The sequence below is a fragment of the Canis lupus genome, chromosome 2, assembly GCF_003254725.2.
Source record: "Canis lupus dingo isolate Sandy chromosome 2, ASM325472v2, whole genome shotgun sequence".
In the NCBI taxonomy this organism is placed as follows: Eukaryota; Metazoa; Chordata; class Mammalia; order Carnivora; family Canidae; genus Canis; species Canis lupus.
This window is the reverse complement of record NC_064244.1, coordinates 27,072,790-27,085,635: the sequence shown is the minus strand read 5'-3', so window position 1 is coordinate 27,085,635 and position 12,846 is coordinate 27,072,790.

The window sequence follows — 12,846 nt, the reverse complement described above, 5'->3', positions numbered from 1 at the left end:
TGGTTAGTTAGGGAAGTAGATGATGGTGAGCCATGGCATTGACCTGTTGAGAAGAAATTCAAAAGCCCAACAAAACACCCCAACTCTACCTAATGTAACACTTATGCTTTTCCAGAGGCAATCTCCATGGACTTATTGAGGCTTCATCGTCCCTATGAGTGAAGGTTATGTATCTTCCCTAGTGTGAAAAGCACAGTTTGTGAGAATTCGTGTTTGTTTTCTTCTGATCTCTTCGTTTAATAACTCTGCTCTGGGTTGTCCTCAGAAAACGTTCTTGGCAGAGGGGGTTGCCAGACTCTCCCTCTAGGCCAAGGTCTTGAAGAATGTGCCCTGGTTAGAAGTGAAAAACAGACCATGAGGCGTCCTCTCCAGCGGTGGGCTCCCTGGGGGTATGGAGGAAGGCTGAGGAGCTGAGATGAATTGTAGCCATAATGGGTTTAGAGGAATGGGGTGATCCTGTCACTCATGCCAGAGGGGAGAATCCAGAATTTAGTTCTCTTTTATTTAAAATATGGTGTGCCGTTTTTGTGTCAAGATTTGCTTTTCAAATAGTGTTCTACTTGTTTAATATTACAAGTTCTCTGAATTAAGGCAGTGAAATGTGTCCTGGAAATACAGTAGCTTCAGGAGTGAGACAAATTTGTACCAGGTATTCATGGATAATAGATGTTTTTTTTTTTTTCATTCTTAGTTGACAAATAATGGCTATGATTGATAAAGGGTGAGAAAACTTTTATTTTACCATGTTAGGTGTCCATTTCAATTCTTTCGTATTCTTTTTAAAGATTTTATTTATTTATTTGACAGAGAGAGTGTGCGCAAGTAGGCAGAGTAGGAGGCAGAGGGAAAGGGAGAAGCAGGCTCCCCACTGAGCAGAGAGTCTGACGTGGGGCTCAGTCCCAGGACCCTGAGATCGTGACCTGAGCTGAAGGCAGACGCTTAACCTACTGAGCCACCCAGGCTCCCCCAATTCTTCCATACTTTTAAAGCTAAGATTGAAGTTCAAGGATAAGCCTTATTTTATTTCATTTTTTGCACTTTTGAGATCAAACTCCTTGAGGACAGAGACAGTTTCTTAGGAGAAAGTCCCAGAATATGTCATACGACATCATGCAGAATAGCAAGTGTGTGGCTGCCTGGTGGTAAGAACTCAAAAATATCATGTTCAGAGACCAAGATGAAAATTTAACATGACATGAATTCTCCTCCTTATGTAAGAACAAAACTGTATATTACATTCAGATGAAGTCTGAACCAAAATAAGCCAAAGCTCTCTCTCTCTCTCTCTCTTTTCTTTGTTTCCCATGACTCTATCTATAGCTATGGTCCTTGGGATCTGCAATCCTTTGTTGTCCAAAGGATGTGGGGGCATAATTCCTCTACAAAATAAGGTTAACTCTGAACGTGGCTGGTCTTTTGCAGTCCTATGCTAGGTACACATCCTGCCAGCCGTGGAGGCGGGGGGGGGGCAGGGGGGGGCCCTCGGCACTGTTGCCATGGTGCCCTGCAATATTTCCATAACACGGGCGTCCCACACTCTGGGCAAGCCTACTTGGACGGTTTGCCCTGCATGATGCTAGCCAGGTTGGAAAGTGATCAAGGACCCTTGGGGATTGATATTCTGGTTTTTGTATGTGAAAGTTTGACTCTGGCTGGAATCAGGCAAGTACACGAGCCTAGGCTCAAGGACCTGAAGGGGATGGTCCTGGAGAAAGACACAGAGTTGCTCCCGGGGTACTGCAAACACTCCACCTCCTTTCCTTTCTGTCAGGGTTATGTGAGCTCACAGGGTGCACTGAGTGTGTGCCCAGTGGGGCTTCTGTGTCCATGAGACACAGGCAGCTTCAGGGGCAAGAACCAGAGTGGGACAAAGGGGTGGAGGAGAGTTAATGACAAGAGCACAGGCTGGGGCTGGCTTTTGTGGCTTCAAGATTTGAGCCTTTTCTACAAAAGAGGGTGTGTCAGGTTCCCTTGTCCCCAAGCCCACCCATCTCACAATTGCTCCCTCTTCCCGCTTACTCCATCTCCCACCCTAGTTACCAAAGTGGACAGTTTATTTGAATATTTTTTCTAAGCTTTTCCATTTGATAAAGTATGAAATCATGATTTATTTGCTTTTCTTATCTTTCCTATTAAACAGCAAATTCATTGAGGACAGACATCATTCTTGCCCATGTTTGTACCTCCTGAGTAACACATTCTGTACATAATAAGTACATGGCAAATATCTGTTTAAATAGCATAAGTCAGGGCAGCCCCGGTGGTGCAGCGGTTTAGCACCGCCTTCAGCCCAGGGCGTGATCCTGGAGACCCTGGATCGAGTCCCGCGTCGGGCTCTCTGCATGGAGCCTGCTTCTCTCTCTGCCTGTGTCTCTGCCTCTCTCTCTCTCTCTGCATCTCTATGAAAAAATAAACAAAATCTTTAAAAATAAATAAATAGCACAAGTCAAATATCATAACGTTTTCATGAGTGGCCATCTACCAAAAAGGGTGTCAAACTCAAGGCGATGGTGCAATGTCAGAGCTCCTTAATCTACCAGGAAATTTCTGGTGACCGTACAGATGGCTTTCCCCTCACAATATCCCACTCTTCCCATGAGATAGATAAGACAATGATCTTGTAAATCCATAAGCAATACTCACTTTTCTTTTGTTCTGGACCCATCTGTACATGTGTATTAACATAGGGTACTCCACGCACTGCAGTGTGGTAAACACATTTTTTTTTTCACTGAAATAACACTGTCTTGATTCACATATACAGCTAGCATCCTCAGAAACACCTTTATTGGGCTGCCTGGGTGGCTCAGTGGTTGAGCATCTGCCTTCAGCTCAGGGCATGACCCCAAGGTCCTGGGATTGAGCCCTGCATCGGGCTCCCTGAAGGGAGCCTGCTTCTCCTTCTGCCTCTCTCTGTGTCTCTCATGAATAAATAAATAAAATCTTTTTTTTTTTTTAGAAACACTTTTTTTTTTGGAGGGGGGGAGCATATAATATGGGATCTACTCTCAATAATTTTTTTATTTTATTTTTTTTTGTAAATTTATTTTTTATTGGTGTTCAATTTGCCAACATATAGAATAACACCAGTGCTCATCCCATCAAGTGCCCCCCTCAGTGCCCATCGCTCAATCACCCCCACCCCCACCCACCTCCCCTTCCACCACCCCTAGTTTGTTTCCCAGAGTTAGGAGTCTCTCATGTTCTGTCTCCCTTTCTGATATTTCCCACTCATTTTTTCTCCTTTTCCCTTTATTCCCTGTCACTATTTTTTATATTCCCCAAGTGAATGAGACCATATAATGTTTGTCCTTCTCCGACTGACTTACTTCACTCAGCATAATACCCTCCAGTTCCATCCACGTTGAAGCAAATGGTGGGTATTTGTCATTTCTAATGGCTGAGGAATATTCCATTGTATACATGGACCACATCTTCTTTATTCATTCATCTTTCGATGGACACTGAGGCTCCTTCCACAGTGTGGCTGTTGTGGACATTGCTGCTAGAAACATCGGGGTGCGGGTGTCCTGGCATTTCACTGCATCTGTATCTTTGGGGTAAATCCCCAGCAGTGCAATTGCTGGGTCGTAGGGCAGGTCTATTTTTCACTCTTTAAGGAACCTCCACACAGTTTTCCAGAGTGGCTGCACCAGTTCACATTCCCACCCACAGTGCAAGAGGGTTCCCCTTTCTCCACATCCTCTCCAGCATTTGTGGTTTCCTGCTTTGTTAATTGTCCCCATTCTCACTGGTGTGAGGTGGTATCTCATTGTGGTTTTGATTTGCATGTACAATACAGTTTTGTTAACTACAGACACACATTGCACAGCAGACCTCCAGAATGTATTCACCTCGCAGAACTGAAACTCCACACGCACGGATTACCAGCTCCCCGTCTCCCCTTCTCCCAGGCCCTGACAACCACCATTCTGCTCTCCTCTGCTTCTCTGAGGCTATTTTAGATTCCCCATATAAAACGAACCATGCAGTGTTTGTCTTTCTGTGACTGGCTTATTTTAGGATAGTGTGTGAGGTTTCACCCATGTTGTTACAGGCTTTCCTTTCCTTTTGAAGGCTGAATAACTTTCCATTTTGTGTGTACACCATGTTTTCTTTATCCATGGACACCTGGGTTGCCTCCCTGTCTTGGCTACTGTGAATACGACCGCAGTGACCATGGGGGTGTGGGTCTTTCAATGAGATCCTGAATTTAATTCCTTGGGCCATATATACACCCAGAAGTGGGGGGTGCTGGATCACATGGTGGTTCTAGTTTTAATGTTTTGAGGAACCTCAGGCCTGTTTTCCATGGAGCCTGCACCATCCTGTGTTCTCACTACCAGTGATCAGATGCACTTTTATTTTATTTTATATATTTTTAAAGATTTTATTTATTCATGAAAGACACAGAGAGAGAGGCAGAGAGAGACACAGGCAGAGGGAGAAGCAGGTTCCCTGCGGGGATGGACTCAATCCTGGAACCTCTGGATAACCCTGAGTAGAAGGCAGATGCTCAACCACTGAACCCCCCAGAAGCCCCTAGATGCACTTTTAATGTCAGTAGGTGGGGTTAGCTGTGTGGCTCCGGCTGTTTATTTGCTCTGATGAGATCTCCTAGACACAAAGTGCCCAACACATGGTAGTTCAGTAAACCCCAGGGCCTACCTTTCCTTTTCCTGCTGCTAAGAACCTAGCAGTTCGCACGGGCAGAGACTCGAGCCCGGAGCCGTGTGCTGGCTCTGACTGTGCCACCTTGCTTAGGTGACCCACAGGGAATCCTATTAGCTTCTGTCATCTGCTATGAGGGAGCGATGGCTGTTTTTGCACAGGAATGAGACACTGTGTTTAGAGCACTTGGTGACTTCAGAAGAAAAGAGGGCTCAAGACCCCAGGTCATTGCTCTACTATTTTCAACAAGACTCACATGTGTCTGGTAGAGGGCCTGATAACCAGTAAAACGCTTGAGTGAATGACGAAGCAAAGCCTAGACATTGGTAGAGCGATGTGTCAGGTTTTGGCTGTCTGCTCCTTTGGGCACACGCCCAGCTTTTGGGGAACTTCTCTGCTTTGAGCCCTGCCTCCCACATGGAAGCCTTCAGAGGGCTTTGTATCGCGGGGCCAAGTTTTAAGTTGAACGAGAAAGCTCTGCACTCCACCCTCATTTTTCTCTTTTCCCCAGGGGGCCATGCTCCTACCAGGAGCCTGCTGGGGGAGAGGCTTTCTTAGCAGGGGCTTTCAACTTTGCTCTTTCTCGATCCAAAACCAGTCCCAAGTTCTGCAGTCCTGATTCTCAGGGGGAAATAGAAGCACAAGGTGAAGCCCGATGAGAGGGAAGAGGTCGAGGCATCCACAGTCACCACTGGGTGTGAGGTCCGAGGGCATGGGCCTGGGCATGCCCCCGGGAGCTTGTTGGGAACGAGGATCTCAGGTCCACCTCCTCCCACCCAACCTCAGAGTCTAGCATTTTGCAAATTCTCCAGGGGATTCATGAGTCCTTGCATGCTTGGGAAGACAGGTTTAGAGAAGAACCTGAGGAGCAGTGCTCAGAACTGTGGGAGGGAATGTGTCCTTGACCTAGTTAGAAAATTATCTGGTGTCAGCACAGAGAAAGACAGAATGTTCTAGAACATTATAGGAAGGGGGGTGTAGTTCTAAAGCAGACATTGCTTTGCAGGAGCTTCTGGGTTCTTTAGCTGCAGATTTCATGCAGATATAAGGGTCTGGGGAGGCTTCATGAGGCCGGAAGGGAGTGGTGGGCAGGAGAAAGAGGAGGGAGGTCACATTATTTTCTCAAGAATTTTAAAGTGACACATATCCATTAAAAAAAAAAAAAAAAGGTAAGCACTACAGAAGAGCATAAAGTAAACATGGACATTAGAATTGTCTTCCTGGGCACAAGCTATGGAACCAAACCGCTGGAGCTTAAAACCAGATTCTAGCTAGAGCTTGCCAGCTCCACGATCTTGGGCAAATTACTATCTTTTCTGTGCCTCAGTTTCCTCAGCTGAAAATGCAGACAAGGGCAGAGCTACCATTAGGCGTGTAAAGCCCTTCCAACCATGCCCACGCGTGAGGCTCCTGCACTGCCTGTTGCGATTCTAACCTGTTAAAGATATTTCACATTTAAAACTTCGGTCCCTTTGAAAACAAAACAAAACAAAACAAAACAAGAAATAAAAAAATAAAACATTGATCCCTTCGGTGTGGCAAGCGTACGGAGCGAGAAACTGAGGAATTCACTTTTCTCCCAAATGGTTAGTTAGTTATCCAAATGTCATTTATTAACAAATCTCTCTTTGCAGGTGTCTTCTGGATGAATTGTGTCCCCACAACAGATATGTTGATGCCTTAACCCCTGGTCCCTCCGAATAGGACCTTCTTTTGGACACAGGGTCACTGAAGATGTGACTAGTTGAGATGAGGTCGTGCCGGAGCAGGGGTAGGGGGCTTCATCCGATAGGACTGGTGTCCTTATAAAAAGATGAAGACGACAGAGACGCAGGTGACGGGCAGCAGGAGGCAGAAGCAGGGGCAGGAGTGATGTGGCCACGAGCCCACGAACACCCCGGGGGCTTCCGAAAGAGCACGGCCCTGCCGGCACCCTGGGCTCAGACCTCTCACCTGCAGAACCTGGGAGACCATAGTTTTCTATCGTTTTAAGCCACCCAGTTTGCAGTACTTCTTTTTGGCAGCCCCAGGGAACTAAAACAACATATTTTTGTCCTTTTGTACTCATGGCTTATTCCCTATGTGTTAGTGATACGTTTTCATGGACTGGAAATCCAGTTCAGAAGAAAAAGATATTCAACATTCCCATTTACCGCCCCCCCCCACCGCAATTCATAGTTTTTGGGCTAAAATTCGGTATCTTGATACTGAAAGGGCCCAAGCTGTCACCGGGGTGGACCATCGTCAGAACTCTCCTAATATTCTGAGTTTCTGAGCTCCTGTCAGCCCCTCTGCCCACCGTGGGGCTCCCGACACAGAGTCTTTCCACTGTGACCCCGCGAATAAAGAATGTAACATCTCAGCTGCCCTGCCTCCTCTGATTAATCGAGGGAGGTCTGTGAAACCTAGCGGGATGCCACTGACTATTAATAAACTCCATCCACGGATGGCGCTGAAGACTGCATTCGTGCAAAACAGGTTTTCAGTCCTTGGCTTATGACAATGTTAATTGTGTTAAGGACTCTTGGTGGAGCTGGGGCAAGAAACGCCAATGCCAGGTTCTATTTCACTTGAGTAAAGAAAATCAGATTAAAATAATGAATGACACTCCAGGACCTCTGAGGTTTCCTGGGGGAGCTAATGAGTGTCCATGGTCTTAGCATGAGACCCCCTCTGTGGCATAAATAGGGATGCATTTCATAGCAGCCAAGCGTCAGGAAATATGCTTTTAATTATCACTTAAGATGTAACCTGTCAGAGGTATTAGTCTCACGTGTATTTAACGAGAATTGATTTTCAGATTGCATTACCCAGAAAGCCGAGGATAATGGACACCCTGGTGCCTTCCTGAGACCTTAGTCGCCACACGTATCTGCGCCCTCGCTGTCCCGCATCGGCAGCCACCAGATATACGATCTGCCCACATGCTGCCCAGGCGGAGGCCTAACTCATTAGCCTTGAAGTGATTTCTGATGAATGAGACTCCACAAAGCTAAGCCTGCCTCACGAGCTTCACTGCAAAGTGGGAGAGCCCCAGGGAAGAGGAATTAGAGGGTGGCACTGCTGCCCGGGGTCCCGGACTGGCCTGGGCACTGCAGGGGCAAGATGCAGAAACAGGCGCTGGTGGGAGACGTATCCGTGTGAGCAGCGCCCACCTCCAGCTGCACCTTCTCCTGGTTTCCTTTCCGAACTGGCCGAGCATGGCCTGGAGACGCCGGCCAGGTGGGTCCACGCAGAAAGGCAGCGTGAAGGAGGAAAAGATGACTGGTCTTTCAAGTGTGTCCCCACTTGAACTCCTTCGTGAATCATAACCACCTTCCTGTTGTTCTTGCCACAAGCTTGGTCTGCCTTTACACTGATTTCTCTGCCACTTGTGCAAACCAGAGATGTGCTCCGTGTGGGTTTGATTCATTTATATGTTGCAGCCTGATGGCCCAGGTCACTTCAGCTCCTCGATTGAGCCACATGATTATCACCTCTTTCTTGTGGTGGGCCTAAGTACACTTCTCAGTTACGGATGGATATTGTGGCCTGCTGCTGGTCTTGCCTGCGACTCCTTTGTTCAAATGGATATTCGAGAGGTGTTCAAGGCAGAGTCACATCATCCGGGTCTCCCTTGGCTTTTTCCTCGTCAGCATCAGAAGGATGGGAAGAGACTTTTTCACTCTGAGATCTCACAGGGCTGCGTTGTATGCCTGTATAAAACCTGAAAGAATGGCAATGCATGTCCCTATATTTGGGAAAATGATAAGGTCCAGGCATAACTGGCTGGGGTGGAGGGTTGCCGTGCTGGCAGGTCATGCAGAGGGAGGTCAGAGGAAGGTGGAGGGAAGGAGATGAAGAAAGTTGAGCCAAGAGGCCCCCGCGATCAAAGGACTACTCTTCTCCTTGGTGGAAGGAACAGGGGTCATCTAGTTTGATAGACACAGAGAGGTATGTGGAGAGCCGGGGGCGGGTGGGGGGGGGGCGGTGCGGCTACTAGGAAGTCCCCTGACTCAGATTCTGGGAGCTAAGCAGCAGCAGAGGGAAGAACGCGGTTACTGGGGTATCACCCTGACGGAGTATCCTAATCTGGGAGGTGGAAGGCAATCCCAATCAAACCAGTGTATTTTGGAAAATAGCACATACCACCCCGGCTGCTTCGGCCCCCTGACTTCTTGGGCCAAGGGCAAGCATGTTTTCCCTACTTCGCCCTTTGGTTGACTCAACTCTAGAAGGGGAATACCAGTGCTCAACGCCAGATGGCACCAGTTATTAAAATTCCAAAGCCCGAAACTAGCCGCGTCCTCTCAACTCCCGAACTTTTGGCTCAATGGCCTGATGTGATTCCCTGGGGCGTCCCCAGTCAGTGGCTCCCACTGGGCCTGTTCTGGGCTTGCAAGCCAAGGAGTGGCCTGGGCAGTGTCTCCTGATCTCGCTGAGCATGGTGTGTGAGAAGGTGGCCGCCGGCCTTGATCTGGTCATTCTAGGCTGGCCACAGTAAGAATTTGGATGACATCTCTGGTGGTTCTGTGGGTTGGTGGTCAACAAAGTGGTGGGGTTTAGAGCCAGAAGGCGGATTGGATCTGGCCAACTCTTGGCTACTCGAGCACTGATTACAGGGATTCAAGCAGCCCATTAAGGAATCATTTCCCTAATCCCCAAGGGAATATAAACTAGCCCATTTTCCTCATCTTGAAACACTTTTGCTAAAACACATATTGGGGCAGAAAATGAAAATGAAACCCCTGTGGAATTCTCTTGAGGCTGGGAAAATTTCATGGATTTCGGGTCTTCTCTCTGCACTTCCGTTACCACGAATAATGGAGAGTTGTCTCTACTTGATTTCAATTCAATGGCTCCAAGCATCACTGATTCGTTTTTTTTGTATGATTGTGAGCTATATATTGAATATCCATTTTCCTTCACTTTTCCTGATGATAGTGAGAAGCACAGGGGATTTTAGCTCCCCCGTGAGAGGTTGCTGTGGAGTCCATGACTAAGACCACAGGACGGACTCTACTATGTTGTTGTATGGTGACGTGACTCTCCCTTCTACCTCCAGCAGATTTCTCTGCACAAGAAAGACCAGACCAGATGGGAGCTGGTCCTCATGATGCTTATTGTGCCTTTCATTGTCACCATAAGTGGGCTTAGAAGGATTCTGAGAACAAAATGGAGTAGGACAGCCAGGCTCGTGGGTCAGTACAGAAAACTGGTCTCTGAGCCTCCTCTGTTCAGGATGGGACAGAGGCCAACAGAACCCCCATGTGTCACCCTTGGCAGAGGAAGTTCTCTCAAGGTTTGAGATTTCCCCCAAGGAACCCATAAAGCAATAAAGTAATCTGTCCCTTGAGTGGACGGAAGAACCACATGTGTTCAGAGTGTGCATCGCGTGAGGCTTGCACCTCACATGTCCCACACTGGAGTTCTGCTTTGTTTATTTTCAAAGTATTCTCCTTGGGGCATAGATCTCGCTTGGTTTTCTGTGAACAGCCTGGAAACTGGTGACTTGAATCCTGTTCTGATGCTTCCTGTCCTTGACATTCAGCCTCCAAATGAAGGCGGTGTGATGGCAAGTTTAAACTAACATGATTAGTGGCTCTCATTGCCTCAGTTCAGTCAAAGGACAGGAAATGGAAAATAATCTGTCTTTATTTCAACCCCAAGTGCATCAGTTATGAGAAGTAGAATGACCTCTTAGCTCCTTAGTGCATTCAGGTATTTTTGGTTTATTCAAATCGCTGTGGTTCTACACCACATACAGCATCTCCTCCCTTCTCCCCAAGCACTTTTAATCATAGAGATTGTTCCCACATTCTGTTCTTATATTTCCTTAGCTGCTGGAATATTCCTTCACCAGAGACGCATCAGATAACCACGAACACGTGGTTGGGACGGTTGGAAGTGAGCTGCGGAGAGACAACTGGAGACACATGGACAAGAAATCGTAAATGTACCATGTCCTCATTTCCTCCCTTCCTTCTAAGACCTTCTGATAGACACGTGCTTTACCATCTTCACAATCCACCATCAGGATTTTATTCAAAATCATTTCCCATCAATAATAATAATAATTAACATTTACGTATCTTACTTTCTTTCCGAGGCCACATTTCCTGGGTGGTGGACAACTCCATCATGAGGAAGCACCAAAAGAAAGACAACTAGTAGTGATAATCTTTAATGTAGGCAGGAAGTGGGCTGTCTACCAGTCAGAAAGCAGGAGAATGTCAGGTTCAGATGAGTCCACGCAACTTTAAACGTGATCCTGCAGCAGAGTCAATATGCATTAAGTCAGGCATCTGGGTGCAGAAAGGGTGCAATTATATTTGCAAGGTTTGTTACAAAAGATGTAGACACACACGCACATAGAAACTCACTCATAACGTTAGAGACACTTGAGTGGCTCAGTCTGCCTTTGGCTCAGGTCATGATCCTGGGATCCTGGGACGTTGGGATCACGCCCCATGTTGGGCTTCCTTCTCAGTGGGGAGGCTGTTTCTTCCTCTGTCCCTCCTCCTCCCACTTGTGCTCCCACTCTCTCTCCTTCTCTCAAATAAGTAAATAAAATTTTTAAAAAAATAAATTCATTCATGAAACTTATTTTATTGTAGAAACTTTGGATACCTCTAGTTTAAAAAAAAAAAGGAAGTAAGAGTCTTGTATAACCTTACCACCCAAAGATAATCATTATTATTATTTTGGCACATGTCTTCTAGTTTTCTTTTCTATGACTTGTATATGGCTTTTTAAATTTTTTTATTTATTTTATTTTTTAAAGAGATTTGATTTATTTATTCATGATAGACATAGAGAAAGGCAGAGACACAGGCAGAGGGAGAAGCAGGCTCCATGCAGGGAGCCCGATGTGGGACTCGATCACAGGATCACACCCTGGGTGGAAGCAGGCACTCAACCATTGAGCCACGTCAGTGGCTAGGGATCCCTATATGGATTTCTTTTCCATGCATAGATGAACATTTTTCCATCTCAGGAAACACGCTTTGCACGATGAGACTGCCTCGTAGGAGTACACAGTGATCAATGTCACCAACCCTCGCTTGTTAGACACCTGAACCATTTCTAGTTGGGCTACATCATCCATCGTCTAGGAATCTCTTGCTACATCGTGATCATGTTCATAGATGACACCCCTTGAAGCAGGACACCGAGTCAAGGAGCATGTGCGTGCTTATGATCGCACTTGCTGCCAAGTTGCCCCTAGAGAGTTGGCATCAATCTTCCCTCTCATCCTCATTGTATGAGGTGCTTGTTTCATAGGAATTATTCTATCTCATGGACGCTAGAGCAGGGCTGCAGTGTGGAATCCAGAGTCAGTTGGAGAAGACTTGCTAATGATGAGGCAAGAATGGTGGCTCATAAAAGAAGAACTAGATTCTCCAAAATCAAATGATGTTTGGGAGTCCTGAGTTCCAGTCCTGCCCTGACAAGCTTGCACAACTTTACTTCTCTGGGCCTCAATGTCCAATCCTAAAAAGTGAAGTGGTGATTGAGGCAATTGGCAATAGGCTAAAATAAAATAAAATAAAATAAAACAAAACAAAAGTCCCTGAAATGAGGTTTCCTGCTTCCAAGTGGGCTCCGAGAGTAGGGCAGCTGCTAGAGCTACATCCGTGGCTCTGCACGGGAAACCAGTCACAGCGACGTTCATTCCCCATGAGAAGGAAGCTCTGTTCTTGGCCAAGACACGCGTGGAGCCCTCCTCCTCTCGTAACCAGTGGGGTCAGATATCGGTAGTGATAACCGGCTTGTAGGGCTCCTAAAGCATGTGTTGCCACACCGGTAGTCTCCACCCAGAGTTGAGGGAGCCACATGGAGCCCGTGCCTCGGACCTGCCTACAGGTTTTCTAGCTCTGGCAGACAAGACAGGCGTCCGAGCCTCCTCCTTCCTGCAGGAATGCCCTCTTCCCATGGTTGGCTCCTCACATGCTGTTATCTCACCTGTTCCATGAATGACCTGGATTTAGGGATGCAGAGATTGAGTTATAACCACATACTGCAGACCGAATGGTGCTCTCCAAGGACTCATACATTGAATCCCTCACCCCCCCATGTCCTGATATTTGGAGTAAAGAGAGGATGAAGGATAAATGAGGCAATGAGGGTAGAGCCCTGATCCAATAGGATTAGTGGCCTTGTAAGGAGAGACAATAGAGCCTGCTCTTCATTCTC